Genomic DNA, 16,462 nt, shown 5'->3' with positions numbered 1-16,462 from the left:
GAGCTATAAAAATAAACCAGTGTAGCTCAATTTTAGTAGGTGTTGAGCCAAAGTCTGACTCCCTTTATGAATCTAACTCCCCTTGATGTGCACACAGGTCATGCAGGCAGATGGATTAGGGATGCATCAGTACCATTTTTTTCAGACTGAGCACAAGTACTTATTTTTAGTGCCATACCATACCGAGTAACCTACTTAGAATGAAGTAGCTGCTAGTGTAAATGAGCGCAATGTACCTTAAAAGTCATTAAAATATAGCTAGGTTAGTAATTTTATATTATATATCTCATATACTATAGCATAAGTGTATAGTTCGTATATTGCTATTATTATTATTATTATTATTGTTATTATTATTATTCTTATTATTATGATTATTATTACAATGATTCTTAAGCTTTTGTATTTATATTTATATAGTTAGTTTTGCAAAATGTATGTGAAGCAAATTTTTTTGTATCTTTAGTATTATATATTTATTGTCTATACAGTAATAAGTAACAAACTGTAACCTTGTAAAGTAATTAATAAGGTTAATTACCTTGTTTGTTAACTCTCTATCCCTATCTTATCTTATCTTATCTTATCTTATTTTGTCTTGTCTTATCTTATCTTGTCTTATCTTATCTTATCTTATCTTATCTTGAATCACTGCAATGGAGCAGGCAGAAAAGCTCTTCTGCACAGCTGTAAAACTAAAGTGTGTTTCATAGTTTTGATCCTCATCTGTCTGTTTCACTGAGCAGGTGGTGATGTTAGTACAGTCTCTCCACAGCCAGGAAAACCTGGCCTGTGCTGTTTTTTTTCAACCGGGTATTTAACTAATAAATCATTATATTAATGACAATATTGCAATTCGTTTCAGTCAAACAGAGTAAAGTCAGTAGACGTGGACTTTTCATCTCTGTTTAGCTGACCTATGTGTCTCCACCTGTACTGGGAAAGTCACATGGTGTATTCATGACAGGAATCTCAGCTTGTGTCAGATGTTGGTATAGTTTTTTTTTTTTTAATGAGGATGAGTCAATGAGCGCAGTATCGGCCTAACATATCCGATACCAGTACGGGTATCAATGCGTCTCTAGTGTAGATGCTGGATGACCATTTCTGTTCTTTTTGTTTTTTAACATGTATCTTCAGGTTGAAAATTCCACAGTATGTCATACTGAGCACTAAACCACTCTTACAAGTCTGCTCCACCTTAATGAAGACCTGGATGCAGTTTGAGTGGGGTGAGAGAAGTTTTGGGAAGGTATTTATGGCAAAGATTTGGGTGACTACTGACTTCAAGTGTTTGTTAGCGACATTAGCATTGTAGCTCAGGTGCTGAAACCAAAGAAGCTAAATTTGCACACCAAATATGTCTTTCTTGGTAGAATATTGTGTACATTAGTTTTGCATTTTTATTTTATTTTTTTTTGCTGGACTGTTCCTCCAAAGTTCATTACTCGCCACATTGCAGGTGCGGCCTGTATCAGTGTGTAAAATCTTTACTGAGCGGGAGAGGCCGCGGGAGCGCCGTTAAATGCTAAATAATTCAACAATATTGACCTGACAGCATCACTCACACAGCCTGCATGAGCTGAAAGGAAAGGAAAGGGGGAGGAGGAGGAGGAGGAGGAGGAGGAGGAGGTATTCTTTATGATGCTGTTCTTTTCCCACAGCAGACACATCAGCCCTGCGGCTCAGTACGAGGTTAGTCTGCTCTACAGCGCTGAGGGAGATCAACAGGAGACTCTGTTCAACAGTGCTGTTTGGCCACCTAGTGGTCAGAAATGGTAAGATAGGATTCAGTTTAACTGCAGGCTGTGTACGCTTTAATGTTCCCTGATGGGAAACTGAGGAGAGTACAGCATAGCTGTTCAAGCAAACGGGTAAAGGAAATAGAAATATATAGAACTGAATGAATGAATGAATGAATGAATGAGATGAAACAAAAGGAATAGACAAAATGATGCACTGTGTATATCTTTACTGTTCATAATAAATAAATAAATAATATGTAAACAACAACAACAAAAAAAAAAAATATATATATATATATAGAGATAGAGAGAGAGAGAGAGACAGTGACATAATATCAGTGTTGCTGCTGGACTGGCAACCGAAAACATCCAGCCAACAGCGTCCTGTGGGCAGCATCCTGTGACCACTGGTGAAGGACTAGAGGATGACCAACACAAACTGTGCAGCAGCAGAAGAGCTATCGTCTCTGACTAGTTTGTGTTGCGCTGGTGCGAGTGGATCAGACACAGCAGTGCTGCTGGAGGTTTTAAACACTGTGTCCACTCACTGTCCACTCTATTAGACACTCCTTGTCGGTCCACCTTGCGGATGTAAAGTCAGAGTCGATCATCTGCTGCTGCACAGTTTGTGTCGGTCATCCTCCAGTCCTTCATCAGCGGTCACAGGATGCTGCCCACGCTGTTGGCTGGATGTTTTTGGTTGGTGGACTCCAGCAGCGACACTGAGGTGTTTAAAAACTCCAGCAGCACTGCTGTGTCTGATCCACTCATACCAGCGCCAAACACACTCACACACACCACCACGTCAGTGTCTGACCCAATCTGTAAATATGGTCACTCATGTAGGAGAAAGTATAGAGCAGCTAATGTGGCTACCGGGAAGCGTATCCTTCGATTTAGTCCATGTTTATAGATAACAGTGAATCACACAGTGTCGGAAACCACACGGTCAGGCCTATTAGAGCCTGTGATGATTGCTAAACTAAACCATCTGAGCCATTCCTGTCATGGCACAAGACAAGTGAGCTACTCTATAGGCACTAATACTAGCACATGGATCCATTTAGGGCAGCGGACTGCACTGAATATTTATTATCTGCTAAAGCGTGAGGGATCAGTGGCCCATTTACATCCAGGTGGTCTCTGGCAGTGTAAATGCTGAGGCTGAGGGACCTGAGAGCAGAAAGAAAAACAAACCCCTCTCAATGCTGCATCATATCCTCTAACACCTCTGCTGCTCAGGCAGCCGGGAACGAAAGGCTTTAGTTTGGATTATATTTTACTGTAGATTCTGAATACAACCTACTGTGTTACCCCCTTTTACCCTGTTCTTCAGTGGTCAGGACCCCCATGGGCCCTCACAGAGCAGGTAATATTTGGGTGGTGGATCATTCTCAGCACTGCAGTAACGTGGTGGTGGTGTTTTAGTGTGTGTTGCGCTGGTTGAGTGGATCAGACTCTGCAGTGCTGGAGTTTTTAAACACCTGAGTGTCGCTGCTGGACTGAGAATAGTCCACCAACCAAACGTATCCAGCCAACAGCGTCCTGTGACCACTGATGAAGGACTAGAGGATGACCAACACAAACTGTGCAGCAGCAGACGAGCTGTCGTCTCTGACTTTACATCTACAACATGGACCGACAAGGTTGGAGTGTCTAATAGAATGGACAATGAGTGGACACAGTGTTTAAAGACTCCAGCAGCACTGCTGTGTCTGATCCACTTGCACCAGCGCAACATGCACTAACACACCACCAGCTTGTCAGTGTTACTGCTGAGAGTGATCCACCACCCAAATAGTACCTGCTCTGTGAGGGTCCGTGGGGGTCTTGACCATGTTTACATCAGAATTTTTTTTTAACTATTGCTAGAATCCCCCTTTAAGGGGAAGGTTACGGTTTGGTGCAAACACAGCAACATGTGCAGACTTACAGAAGACCAAGGAACGACCCAAAACAGGAATGCACTACATTGTTTTACCACTAGAGGGCAGATACGCATACAAATGAATTCACTGGCTTGTGTTGAGCTACCAGCATTAACACTGAATTAGGAATTCTGGACAGGGAGATGTTCCCAATTCTTGTTTAAATGATAGGAATTTTACTACTCAAGTGTAGTAATAAGTCAAATAATCTGTTTTTTCCTCAGGTCCATTTTAATCATTAAGGTTTAGCTCCTAATTCTCTTGTCGGGTTTAATTTGATCCTGTTGTTGTTGGTTCAGCTCCTGTTCTGCTTTACTGTCTTGTGTTTCATAGACATAGACAGCCTTAGATGCTGGATGCAATGAGCAGATCCTGCAGTTCTATAAGTACTTAAAGCTGCACTATGTAAGATTTCTCTTGTTAAAGCTGAGAGAAGTGTCTTTACTGAGAGATAAAGTCTGAAATAATCATTTAAAGGTCAGAGGCAAAAGGCTGGGAGTTTTTCATACAACATTGTACGTCTTGACCAGCGGTGGATGAAGTACACAAACCATGTACTCGAGTTAAAGTAGAGACACCCAAGGTAAAATATTACTCCAGTAAAAGTAGAAGTCCTTACTCTAGACCTCCACTTGAGTAAAAGTACTAAAGTATTTACCTTCAAATGTACTTAAGTATAAAGTAAAAGTACTAAAAGAGTAATTCTGGCTCTGATGTCCTGTTATCATTTTTATAACCAGACTGGCTTCATGAACTCATTTCAGGTGAAAGTCCTCCAGCGTCTCTCTTGGTAAACCAGTCTTTTAATAGAACGTCATTAATTAGTGACGCTGACGTCTATTAAAATGATCAGAAGCACAAAACACTGAAGGTAAACAGTTTCCATCAGGGAGAACCGAGTGGCTCTGAAATCACTTTTTACACACAAGCAAAGTTTCAGTTTCAGATTTATTTACAACTTAGTTCCAAGTTTAAGTTGAATAAAAACTGGCTTTAAACTCAGGATCACAGATGAGCTCCTTTACTATGTTGATCTGTAGGCGTCTGTTCATAAACATAAACCAGCCCAAACTCATTTACTATAAAATGAAATGGTGTTTGTAGAAATTCAGAAAAAAGCCGCGTCAGTCTCGACTGCATATGTGGACATATTTCTATATTGTGCTCTATTTACACAAAGTTAGGTTAGTTCATCATTTATGTTGAACAGACTCTCCCAAAGTTTTACGCTGCTGCGCTGACGTTGAACCGCGTGCTGCACTGGGTTGGTATGACCAACAGGTCAAAACCAGCTCTAAACAAAGTGACCGCTGGGCCCTGATTGGTGCTCTGGCTTTGTGCTTCTTTTGTTTTGACATGTTGTGTTTTTATACACACAGAAACCAAAAGGAACGACAGATTTCTCAGAATGTAGCAGAGGAAAAAGTCGGATATTAGACTCTGAAATGTAGTGGAGTGAAAGGAAAAAGTTGCCCAGTAATGGAAAAACTTCAGTACAGATACACGAAAAAATACTTAAGTACAGAAACTAATTACATTTACTGAGTAAATGTGTTGGTTTTTGTGACATCACAGAAACAGTGAGTTCACAGCGGCTGTTTTTGCAGCTTAGATTTCCAAATATGGACCAAAAGTTTAAGGGGATGTTTTGAAACTTCAACAATGTTTACATATGACATCGAACTTTCATTTGAAGACAGTGAAGAAAATGACATGGGCCCTTTAAGTGCACTTTTCTAGGTTGAACTGATGAAGTCTTTTGTACAGCGTATTATCTGTTGATACCAGTATGATTCTGATATTATTGTGCATAACATGTGACTGAGAGGCTGCTGGGGCAGTTACAGAGCCCTTAGGGTCACATGGTGATTATTTTTTAAAGAGCATTGTAACAAATTACTATATTGAGAGCACAAATTACTATATTATGAGCACAAACTACTATATTGAGACCTGAAATTACTATACTATGACCACAAATTACTATATTGAGACCACAAATTACTATGTTGAGGCCACAAATTGCTATATTGAGACCTGAAATTACTATACTGTGACCACAAATTACTATATTGAGACCACAAATTACTATTTTGAGGCCACAAATTGCTATATTGAGATCTGAAATTACTATACTGAGAGCACAAATTACTTCATTGAGACCACAAATTACTACACTGAGACCACAAATTACTATATTCAGACCTGAAATTACTATATTGAGACCACAAATTACTATATTCAGACCTGAAATTACTATATTGAGACCACAAATTACTATATTGAGGCCACAAATTACTATATTCAGACCTGAAATTACTATATTGAGACCACAAGTTTCTACATTGAGGCTGCACATTAGTATATTGAGGCCACACATTACTATATTGAGGCCACAAATTAATATATTAAGGTGAAAAATGACCACATTAAGGCTACAAATTGCTATACTGAGATCACAAATCACAATTTTGAGGTTGAAAACTAACATACTGAGTGCAAATTACTATATTGAGGCAACAATTTACGATATTGTAGCCCCAAATTAAAATATTGTGGCCCCAATTAACTGTATTGTGGCCACAAATTACAGTACTGAGGCCTCAATTTATCACGTTGAGGCCGTAAATGACTACATTCAGGCCGCGAGTTAAGAAAGGTCTTGGCCTAAAAATAGTCATTTGTGGCCTCAGTATGGCAAATCGTGGCCACGCCTTATTAAGAAATAATCACCACGTCACCCTGGGGTCTGTAGGCAGTTACACAGAGGCAAGCAAGTTGTTTGCCCCCGGAGCTGCTGTTTCCCGGACTGACCGCTAGAGGCGCAGCGCTCCATATGGTCGCAGCCACAGCAGCTTAAGTCTCAGTCAGCGTGGACTCAGTGGGCGCTCTCTGCCTTCTGCCCTGAAACGAGGATTTTCTATTGTGCTTTACACCAAAAAACTACCCCGAGTCCGAGGAAACAGCAGCCCTGAAGCAGACAGCTCGCTGTTCAGCCCATGCAGGCCAGTGTCCGTCGTTTTTAGGAGGGTATGAGTGTTTCTGAAAGGCAGCAAGAGGATCTGAGCACGGCGGACTGCGAGGTGAGTGGCATAAGACCTTCTACAAACTCATACTGCGGTCATTGTGAGCTAAAAACACTGTTTCTGCCCTGCTTTGGTCGGTTTGCGGGGCTGATGTGACCGCTTTCTACGCTTTAGGACTTTTGAGAGTCTGGAGAGCTTTGTGGAGCTTGTGGTTTCTGGAGAAGGACCTTCATTCTCAACTTGTAACTCATTGTATCTCAGCTGCATCTCAGTAAATGGTCAAGCTTGTAAAACCTGTACTTGTTGCTGTTGTTTTTGCTTCATCTGTCCTCATGCTGAGAAGAATGCTGCTCGTAACTGAAGGACAGTCCGCTCTAATTTGGTTTCTACTGGAAAAAACAAGAAAGGAAGCCTCCTCAGATGTGAGGTTTTTCTGAAGAGAGATCTCTGCTGTAGCTTCCAGTCACTATGCTGAGGGTTGAGGGGTCTGGGCCTGGGCCTGGGCTGAGATTCCACTCCAATGATAGTCTGACTGGAGAAGCTGCCCAGTTCAGTTTTATTTGTGTGGCTTTTAATACAAATGCTCCCAAGCATTCCCAGACATGTTATTAGGCTTGGCAGTTTGAGCAGATGCTTATTTAATATGCAGATACTCTCTTAACTTGTATATCACCAATGCAGAGTGACTAAGAGGAGGACGGTGGTCTGAAACTTTTAGGAAGAGTCAGACAGAAGAGCTGCTCTTCGGTGTACTTCTGTTCAGATTTATTTGTTTAGCACTTTCTTGGAACATCGTCCTGAAGCAGCTCGGCCAGAAATGTGTGTGCAGCCCCCCTGATGAGCTCCAGGGCCAGGAAAAACTCCTAAAAACCTAAGGAAGAATGACTGAAAGGAACCAAGACTCAAAAGAAAAGGCTCTCTAAGAGCGTGAGGAGGAACCACTGAGACAAAATGAGACGCAAGAGGAGAACCTCCCTAAGAGCATGAGGAAGAACCAACGCTCAAAAGGAAAAGCTCTCTAAGAGCATGAGGAAGACCCTGTAAGAAGAACCAAGTCTCAAAAGGAGAACTGCCCTTAGAATGTGGGAGAGAACCACCAAGAAGAACCAAGACTCAAAAGGAAAAGCTTTCTAAGAGCATGAGGAAGACCCGGTAAGAAGAACCAAGACTCAAAATGAGAACCTTCCAAAGAGCATGAGGAAGAACCTCTGAAAGCAACCAAGACTCAAAAGGAGAACTGCCCTAAGAACATGAGAGAGAGCCACCAAAAGAACCAAGACTCGAAAGGAGAACCTTCCAAAGAGCATGAGGAAGAACCACTGAGAAACAGCCAAGACTCGAAAGGAAAAGCTCTCCAAGAACATGAGGAAGAACGACTGAGAAGAACCACTGACAGGAACCAAGACTCCAAAAGCGAATCTATATAATAGCATGAGGAAGAAACTCTGAGGCTCAAAAGGAAAAAACTTTAGCTTTAGTTTGAGAGGGAAAGAGGAAGAAGCGCAGAGGGGAACCCGTTTTCTCTGAGCACCATCAGTTAGAATATGGAAATCACAGTTCCACACACCTACTGTGTTCTCTGTATTGTTCCTCATGCAACCATGCAAATCTCCTGGTCACCCTTTGAGCTCCTGCTGCGTTTATTCTGGTAAACCCTGCGAAGTAATTTAATAACGTGGGATAAATTCCTTCTAGGAGTTTTTAGCGCAACCTCAAATGTTTTGTCTCCGTTGTGAGAGCAGGGAATGTGGTCACTCAGCGTTGTGGTTTCAAGAGTATTTCAGATGTAACTGTGTAATTACAGAGGCAAGGTGTGAAGTTTTCTCAGTTTCAATATGTGAGGGTTCTGATAACTATATGACCATATCTGATGACCATAATCCAGACATCACTTACATCTGAACTACAGGGGGGCGTGGTTGAAATCTTCCCTCTGAAGTGGAGTGACCGTGGATTCTCTGCTGTTTAAAATAATGTCCTCTGAACTAGAACAGGCTTCTCCAGGCATTTTAGGTGGGATTTACTGCGACACTGTAGTTAAAGTTAACATTCAGGCCCAGTCCAATTAATTTTTTACCCCTACCCTATTTTTTTCCCCCAAGTATCACCATGTTCCTTTTAACTGATTTGTGAGGGGTGGTGGTTGAGATCTTCCCTCTTAAATGGGACCCTCAAATAAAAAGAGCATCACTTCATTAACAGCTACTAGCGCTGCTCTGTAGGCGACCCTGCCCGTCTGCAGTGACAGCAGAGGAGGGGAAAGTTCAGCTCCTCACTGCTGGGCTTTAGTTACATTTAGGGATCATATGCCTTTAAAGAGGGGAGCAATTATTTATCACCCACCAGTAATTCTTCAGTGATATGAAGCTGGCGATTGGCTGACTTCAGCTTCGTATTTGAATTTTCCCTGTTCCACCTTAAATGCTGTCACATTTAAGGTGGAACTGGAAATTTAGCTAGCTACCAAGACATCAGCTACTAGCATTTTACTAGCATAACAATGCTTGTTATGAAGAAAATGACCATAATACACTAAAATGACATTAAACCTTAAGATAAGACATTAAGATAAAATGATGGTTATTGTAATTTATTTACGGAGAAAATTCTCACATTTGTGGCTTTCTTTGGTCTCTTGTGCTCCTTCTGGCCTGTTTTTCTTTTTCCCCTCATATCTCTGTTTGGAGTCTCTGAAAAACCTGCGTTTGGAGGGTGATGTAGCCCCATCACTTCGCGCCACCCCTCTATCTCAACAAGAATCGGGACACCCTACACCTAGACATGAACATGCAAAGTGAAGGGGTCAGGCTAAGTGGCAGGGGCGAAGGGTGAAATGGGACTGGGCCTTTGAGCGCTCTTGGTGCCACTCAGAATGAGCCAGGCCACTGTTACCATTAGCAGCTCTGCTTTCTGCATGCTATACGAACCAGAAGACCAGAGCAGGTTATAGGAGAGGAAATCTTTCATCTTCATGTCCCACATGCAACCCTGAGTGTGTTGTTGTTAAGGCTGGAAGCTCTGAAGGTTCCCAGGTTTTCCTCAGGCTGTGCTGGTTTGGTATCGCTGCTCTGCTGTAGGGGTGGAGTGCAGCTCTGAATTGCCTCACATGGTCAAAAGCTCTTGTGTTCTTTAGGTTTGCATCAGTTGCACCAGTATTTAACATTGTTAACTTTGATCCACAGCTGTATTTGGTGAGCCAGTGCTCTTGGACCCACATTTGTTTGTTAGGTACATGCCATGAGTATTTCAATACTTGCTGAACTGTTTCATGTGCCAGCATTGAAATACTGAAATCGCTAATCAGGTATTAGTTATACAGAAAGTCAGGGAGAAAAAATGTAATCACACTCTTTTGATTATACACCGATTAGCCATAACATCCTGGTCCATTTGATCAGCTCCACTTACTGTATAGCTGCACTTTGTAGTTCTACAGTTACAGACTGTAGTCCATCTGTTTCTCTGATACTCTGTTACCCCCTTTTACCCTGTTCTTCAGTGGTCAGGACCCCCATGGACCCTCACAGAGCAGGTACTATTTGGGTGGATCATTCTCAGCACTGCAATGACACTGGCATGGTGGTGGTGTGTTGGTGTGTGTTGCGCTGGTCTCAGTGGATCAGACACAGCAGTGCTGCTAGAGGTTTTAAACACCTCAGTGTTATTCCTGAACTCAGAATAGTCCACCAACAGCATCTTGTGACCACTGATGAAGGTCTAGAGGACGACCAACACAAACCATGCAGCAGCAGATGAGCTATCGTCTCTGACTTTACATCTACAAGGTGGACTGACAAGGTAGGAGAGTCTAATAGAGTGGACAGTGAGTGGACACAGCGTTTAAAAACTCCAGCAGCACTGCTGTGTCTGATCCACTCAGACCAGCGCAACACACACCAACATACCATCACCATGTCAGTGTTTCTGCAGTGCTGAGAATGATCCACCACCCAAATAGTACCTGTGAGGGACCATGGGGTCCTGACCACTGAAGAACAGGGTAACAGAGTATCAGAGAAACAGATGGACTACAGTCTGTAACTGTAGAACTACAAAGTGCAGCTATACAGTAAGTAGAGCTGATAAAATGGACAATGAGGGTAGAAACAAGGAGGTGGTCAGAATGTTAAGCCTGACCGGTGTATTGTTTAACAATAAAAAGGATTTTGCTGACCAAGAACAAGCCATGTAGAGCGTTTGCAAGACTTCAGGATTCTTTATTGAGGGCGGGACTGTGGAAGAGTGTAAAATATGCGTTATAATGCAAATTGACTAATTATTGCTGGTTTTTCAGCAAGACACACTTTTAATTGAAAAGTTCAGGTTATTAAGAGTATAAATGACAGACCCACCCTCTTTTTTTTTTTTTTGGTGTGTGTGCTGGAAGCTGGTGTCTGTTGCGAGTGGGTGAGTCAGTGTGATCTGTAAATGCACGTGTTGTAGCTGTGAGCGGTGAGTTGGCCTGTCGACTGCTGATTTTATCTGAGCGTGCAGTGACTGCGTTCCCAATCTCAGCTGTGACTGTATCGGGCTTGGCCCGCCCACACGGCTCTCTATGCTCTGTCTGTTGAGCCATTCAGCTGCTCCATTGAGATCCTGAAATACAGGCTTTTGTATGTTGCAGTGCATTCCAGCCGACCAGCTGAAGTGCTTTCATATGCTGACAGTGAGAGCTGATGTCTGGGGCACAGCTCGGCCCTCGATTCTGGACCAGACGCAAAACAGATGTGTGTTTTGTTTTTTGTGGAACACGAGGAAGTGAGTCGAATAAGCTGTGCACTGAAATGCAAAGTACTTGGGAGGCAGGGTTGCACAAATAATTAACATAATATTTTTCATTTAATTTGATGGTAGTGATTTAGATGCATTTGCTGATGATTAAGTTTAAGCCTGAATACTGTTATGTCAGTGTGTAGTGTATTACAGTCTGTCAGAGTGACTGTGTGGATCATATGAACATTATAGAGCTTTTTAAATGAAACAGTAGAAGCCGTATCGCCCCCTACGCTTCCTGTAGTGTATTACAGTCTGTCAGAGTGACTGTGTGGATCATATGAACATTATAGAGCTTTTTAAATGAAACAGTAGAAGCCGTATCGCCCCCTACGCTTCCTGTAGTGTATTACAGTCTGTCAGAGTGACTGTGTGGATCATATGAACATTATAGAGCTTTTTAAATGAAACAGTAGAAGCCATATCGCCCCCTACGCTTCCTGTAGTGTATTACAGTCTGTCAGAGTGACTGTGTGGATCATATGAACATTATAGAGCTTTTTAAATGAAACAGTAGAAGCCATATCGCCCCCTACGCTTCCTGTAGTGTATTACAGTCTGTCAGAGCGACTGTGTGGATCATATGAACATTATAGAGCTTTTTAAATGAAACAGTAGAAGCCATATCGCCCCCTACGCTTCCTGTAGTGTATTACAGTCTGTCAGAATAATATGCGCACAATGTTTTATTTATTTTTACTGGAAAGTGCTGGGTATTAAGGGGCTTTAAAAAGCGGTTAGGCTGAAGTAGATTAAATTTCCCACTGTCTCTGGTGTGAGGAAAAATTTGCAGCATTCCAGGAGATTGTGAGTTTGTGGCCACGAGTCCAAGAGAGCACAACTGGCCTCACTCTCGAGTGGGTAGGGGGAAAAATGCAGCATCTTACATAAATTGTTCTGGTGTTTCAGACGACTTGAAACTATGAAAATGAGTTCTAGAGTAATTAGTTATTTTTCATATGTAAAGCAGGTGGGCGTGGCTTTGGCGGTCACTAATTTTTAACTGTCATGTGTAACAGGCTGAAGTTTCTCTAGCAGGAGACGTTGTCAGCACACATCACTCTGAACCCACACCAGAAGGAGCTGAACGCACACCATTGCATTATTAACTACTAAAACATCGAGTGAAATGCTTAAACTGCCTTTAAAACAAAAAAAATTTTTAAAAGCATCTAAACTAAAATACAACGTAACACACAACTGCATTGTTTTGGGGTTGTGTGGGGGTGTCTATATAATCAGTAACTGGGATTGTTTTATTAAAAAATATGATGCTATTTATTTTTAGATATCACCTGTACCAAGGCCTAATCCCAAATGTAGTTGTTAATTTCATTGAAATATTGTTTAAATAAACTTCAATAAAATAAATCAAACATGGAAATAACTGCCATATGAAACCCAAAGGGAAATAAAACTACAGCAGCAGTAACAACCCTGCCGCCCCCCCCCCCCCCCCACAAAAAAAGTAATGCATTGAATTTATTCTGTTTACATCGTTATTAAAATAAACTTTGCTGAAGGATTCTCTATAAAACTAAAGCATGCCAAGTAAAGAAAATGGCACTAAAAGACTTGATGCAAGCTTTAAATGCCCCTGTTTAAGCAGAAATGGACTAGGCAGTATTAAACCCAGTGTGGGAAGAGAACAGCGCCGCCAGCTTGGGGCCATAAGACAGTATTACTATAGTAGTGGTCCTCGGGGCACTAATGCAGCGAAGATTTCTGCATTCAGCACCGCTATGCCACGATATGCACAGCCTTGGCAAGCTTACGAATGATTGGCTCAAAAGGTGCATTGCAGGTTTCTCAATGACATTAAAAAATAGTGTTAAACTAAGCTTGATATTTATCATATCTGCAATTAAACCCCATAAAGTGCATCTTAAATTAACCTAAACACTTAAAGAAATGTATAAAAACTTGATTGCCCTTCAACATTATCACTAGATTACATGATTACTCAGAACAGGCCTAAAAGTCAACGGATTTATACCAATATACACCATTTAAAATGGTCTCCAGCCGCAAACCACAGCGAGAGCCACAGTAATGCAGCAATTAAAAAGCATGTGCTTCACAAAATGTGAAGCAACAGTCCGCCATGATTCAGCAGCTGCATGTTTTCAGACTCCCGTCTGAAGCAAGCTCCTCAGAGAGTGACGTTTCAGCAGCAGGAGCAGCAGGAGGTGAAACCGAACACTGAAACATTCATGCGGTTTTCCACAGCGCTGGAGGAGAAGCGAAAAAACTGCTCTCTTCAAAACGTGACCGCGTTACGCCGTGCAGCCAAGCATGCAGAGAGAACACGCTTCAGGAGACTGCAAAAACAGATAAAGCTGAACTCCACCAACGCAAATTATCTCCGTTCTGCAACGCGCAACAGCAGGTTACACCCGACAGACACGGGACAAGCTCTACACAATCAGGGTCAGGGCCCGATAAACACCACCGCCTACGATTTCTGCAGAATTCCTGGGAATTCTTAGTGTTGTCGGGATGTAGCAATCGACTTATGTTGCCAAAGCTTCCTTAATTTAGCTTTTCTAAAAATAAAACATTGTTCAACAAAGCCCAACCTTTTTGTACTGGGGTGGAATGTTTGAGGACCAAAAATCAAAACTATATTCCAAATAAAGAAATTGGGTATTTAATAAGATCCAGCCCATATATGGAAACTTAAGGTGCAAAAAAGCCTATTTCACAGACTGTGTTCACATGCTCTGAATAATCCGGTTACTGCCGAGAATCAGACTGTCAGTAATTTGTAAAATGCACTTACATGCACTTGAGTAATCAGATAATGGCGAGACTCCAGGTCTACATGAGTCAGACAGTAATCAGATAATGGCGAGACTCCAGGTCTACGTGAGTCAGACAGTAATCAGATAATGGGGAAACTCCAGGTCTACATGAGTCAGACAGTAATCAGATAATGGGGAAACTCCAGGTCTACGTGAGTCAGACAGTAATCAGATAATGGGGAAACTCCAGGTCTACATGAGTCAGACAGTAATCAGATAATGGGGAAACTCCAGGTCTACGTGAGTCAGACAGTAATCAGATAATGGGGAAACTCCAGGTCTACGTGGGTCAGACAGTAATCAGATAATGGGGAAACTCCAGGTCTACGTGGGTCAGACAGTAATCAGATAATGGGGAAACTCCAGGTCTACGTGGGTCAGACAGTAATCAGATAATGGGGAAACTCCAGGTCTACGTGGGTCAGACAGTAATCAGATAATGGGGAAACTCCAGGTCTACGTGGGTCAGACAGTAATCAGATAATGGGGAAACTCCAGGTCTACGTGGGTCAGACAGTAATCAGATAATGGGGAAACTCCAGGTCTACGTGGGTCAGACAGTAATCAGATAATGGGGAAACTCCAGGTCTACGTGGGTCAGACAGTAATCAGATAATGGGGAAACTCCAGGTCTACGTGGGTCAGACAGTAATCAGATAATGGGGAAACTCCAGGTCTACGTGGGTCAGACAGTAATCAGATAATGGGGAAACTCCAGGTCTACGTGGGTCAGACAGTAATCAGATAATGGGGAAACTCCAGGTCTACGTGGGTCAGACAGTAATCAGATAATGGGGAAACTCCAGGTCTACGTGGGTCAGACAGTAATCAGATAATGGGGAAACTCCAGGTCTACGTGGGTCAGACAGTAATCAGATAATGGGGAAACTCCAGGTCTACGTGGGTCAGACAGTAATCAGATTTCTGCTTAACAATCAGCCAATAAACTCACCGAAGAAAACGTGACCGACATAATGTAAAGCTCAAACTTACTCCCACATCTCACCACTTTACCTGAAAATATGATCACATCATCTAGAAGATGAAGAATATTGAAACCCTTCATTTCGTCAGGCATGTATTTGACGCTGCTCACTTATTTCCGGTACCACCGCCTGTTTTCACACATGCTCAGACTGAGAAATCCGAAAGAAATCAGAGTAAGAGTTCACAGCACTGAGAAATCTGTTTACTAAGCTGTCCAGCCTCTTAATCAGATTTATTAATCGGATGTCTAGATCGGACTGTGCTGTTTACATGACCATTTGGACAATCAGATAACTACAGAAATCTGATTATGATCGGATTATTGAGTGCATGTAAACATTAATTGTTTTGTGATGGCACAAAAACAACACACATGCACCAACGTGTACATCGAGGCTGGGCAATATGACCGTACATAGTTATGATTACAACATATCGTCACTACCAGAGCCCTGACCAAGTGCATGTTTCATTATAAAGAGAGCAACACTAGTCCTGTTTAACTGGATTTAGTGCCGAATACTGAATAAAAATCACTGCGTTTGCGGTTTTTGTGACTGTATTAAAACATAGTACTGCTGGTTCTTTCTTCTCTCGTCAGGCCTTTTGAGACATCTGAACAAAATAAACATTAAATATAATATGATACGTGATGCGCGTGATATTTTTCTCAGCCTACAGCATTTTAGCCCCACCCACTCACACTGAAGTTATAAGGAGTGTTTCAGCCTAGACTAAGAACTAAGCCCAGAACTAAGGCCATCTGCACATATCAGGCTCAGGCAGTGACCGAGAGAAGAACGAATCACTTAATTAAGCAGATAACTGTTGATGGGTTAATCGATAACCAAATTAGCCTTACTGTTTATAAACAGATCTTGGCCTTCATAGCATCAGCGCGATGCATTCGAGTCGCTGTGTTTTTTCATTAAAGCAGCTCGGACAGTGTCCCGGGTTAGCCGCAGCAGAGCGAGGCTGCTGGGCACCAAGTGGAAAACCACTTCTCCAGCCTGCCAGCAGCCAGCAAACGGAAAAGCTGGAATGTATGGAATTGAGACTGAGCTCACAAGGCAAGCGAGCCATGCAGATATTAAAAAAACAGAGAAAACAAACAGCAACCAGAGACAACAATGAGCAGAGCACTCTCACGAGTCCATCAGCCCAACTCACAAGGACGAAACACACGAACACCTTGGAAT

At 42.1% G+C, this 16,462-nt stretch overlaps 1 protein-coding gene across 7 annotated transcripts in view; it reads left to right on the top strand.

Annotated features, from left to right (window-relative positions):
* The first annotated feature begins 6,536 nt into the window (after positions 1 to 6,536).
* Positions 6,537 to 16,462, top strand: part of akap13 (A-kinase anchoring protein 13) — a 174,892-nt gene continuing 164,966 nt past the window's right edge. For all 7 annotated transcript variants that reach the window (XM_037540397.1, XM_037540401.1, XM_037540398.1 and 4 more), the window contains exon 1: positions 6,537 to 6,756. The gene's annotated coding sequence lies outside the window, so the exon portion shown is untranslated. The remainder of the gene's footprint in view (positions 6,757 to 16,462) is intronic.

This window comes from Pygocentrus nattereri, chromosome 8 (assembly GCF_015220715.1).
Source record: "Pygocentrus nattereri isolate fPygNat1 chromosome 8, fPygNat1.pri, whole genome shotgun sequence".
NCBI lineage: Eukaryota > Metazoa > Chordata > Actinopteri > Characiformes > Serrasalmidae > Pygocentrus > Pygocentrus nattereri.
Note: the sequence above shows the minus strand (reverse complement) of the source record. Positions and strands in the feature narration are given on the sequence as shown.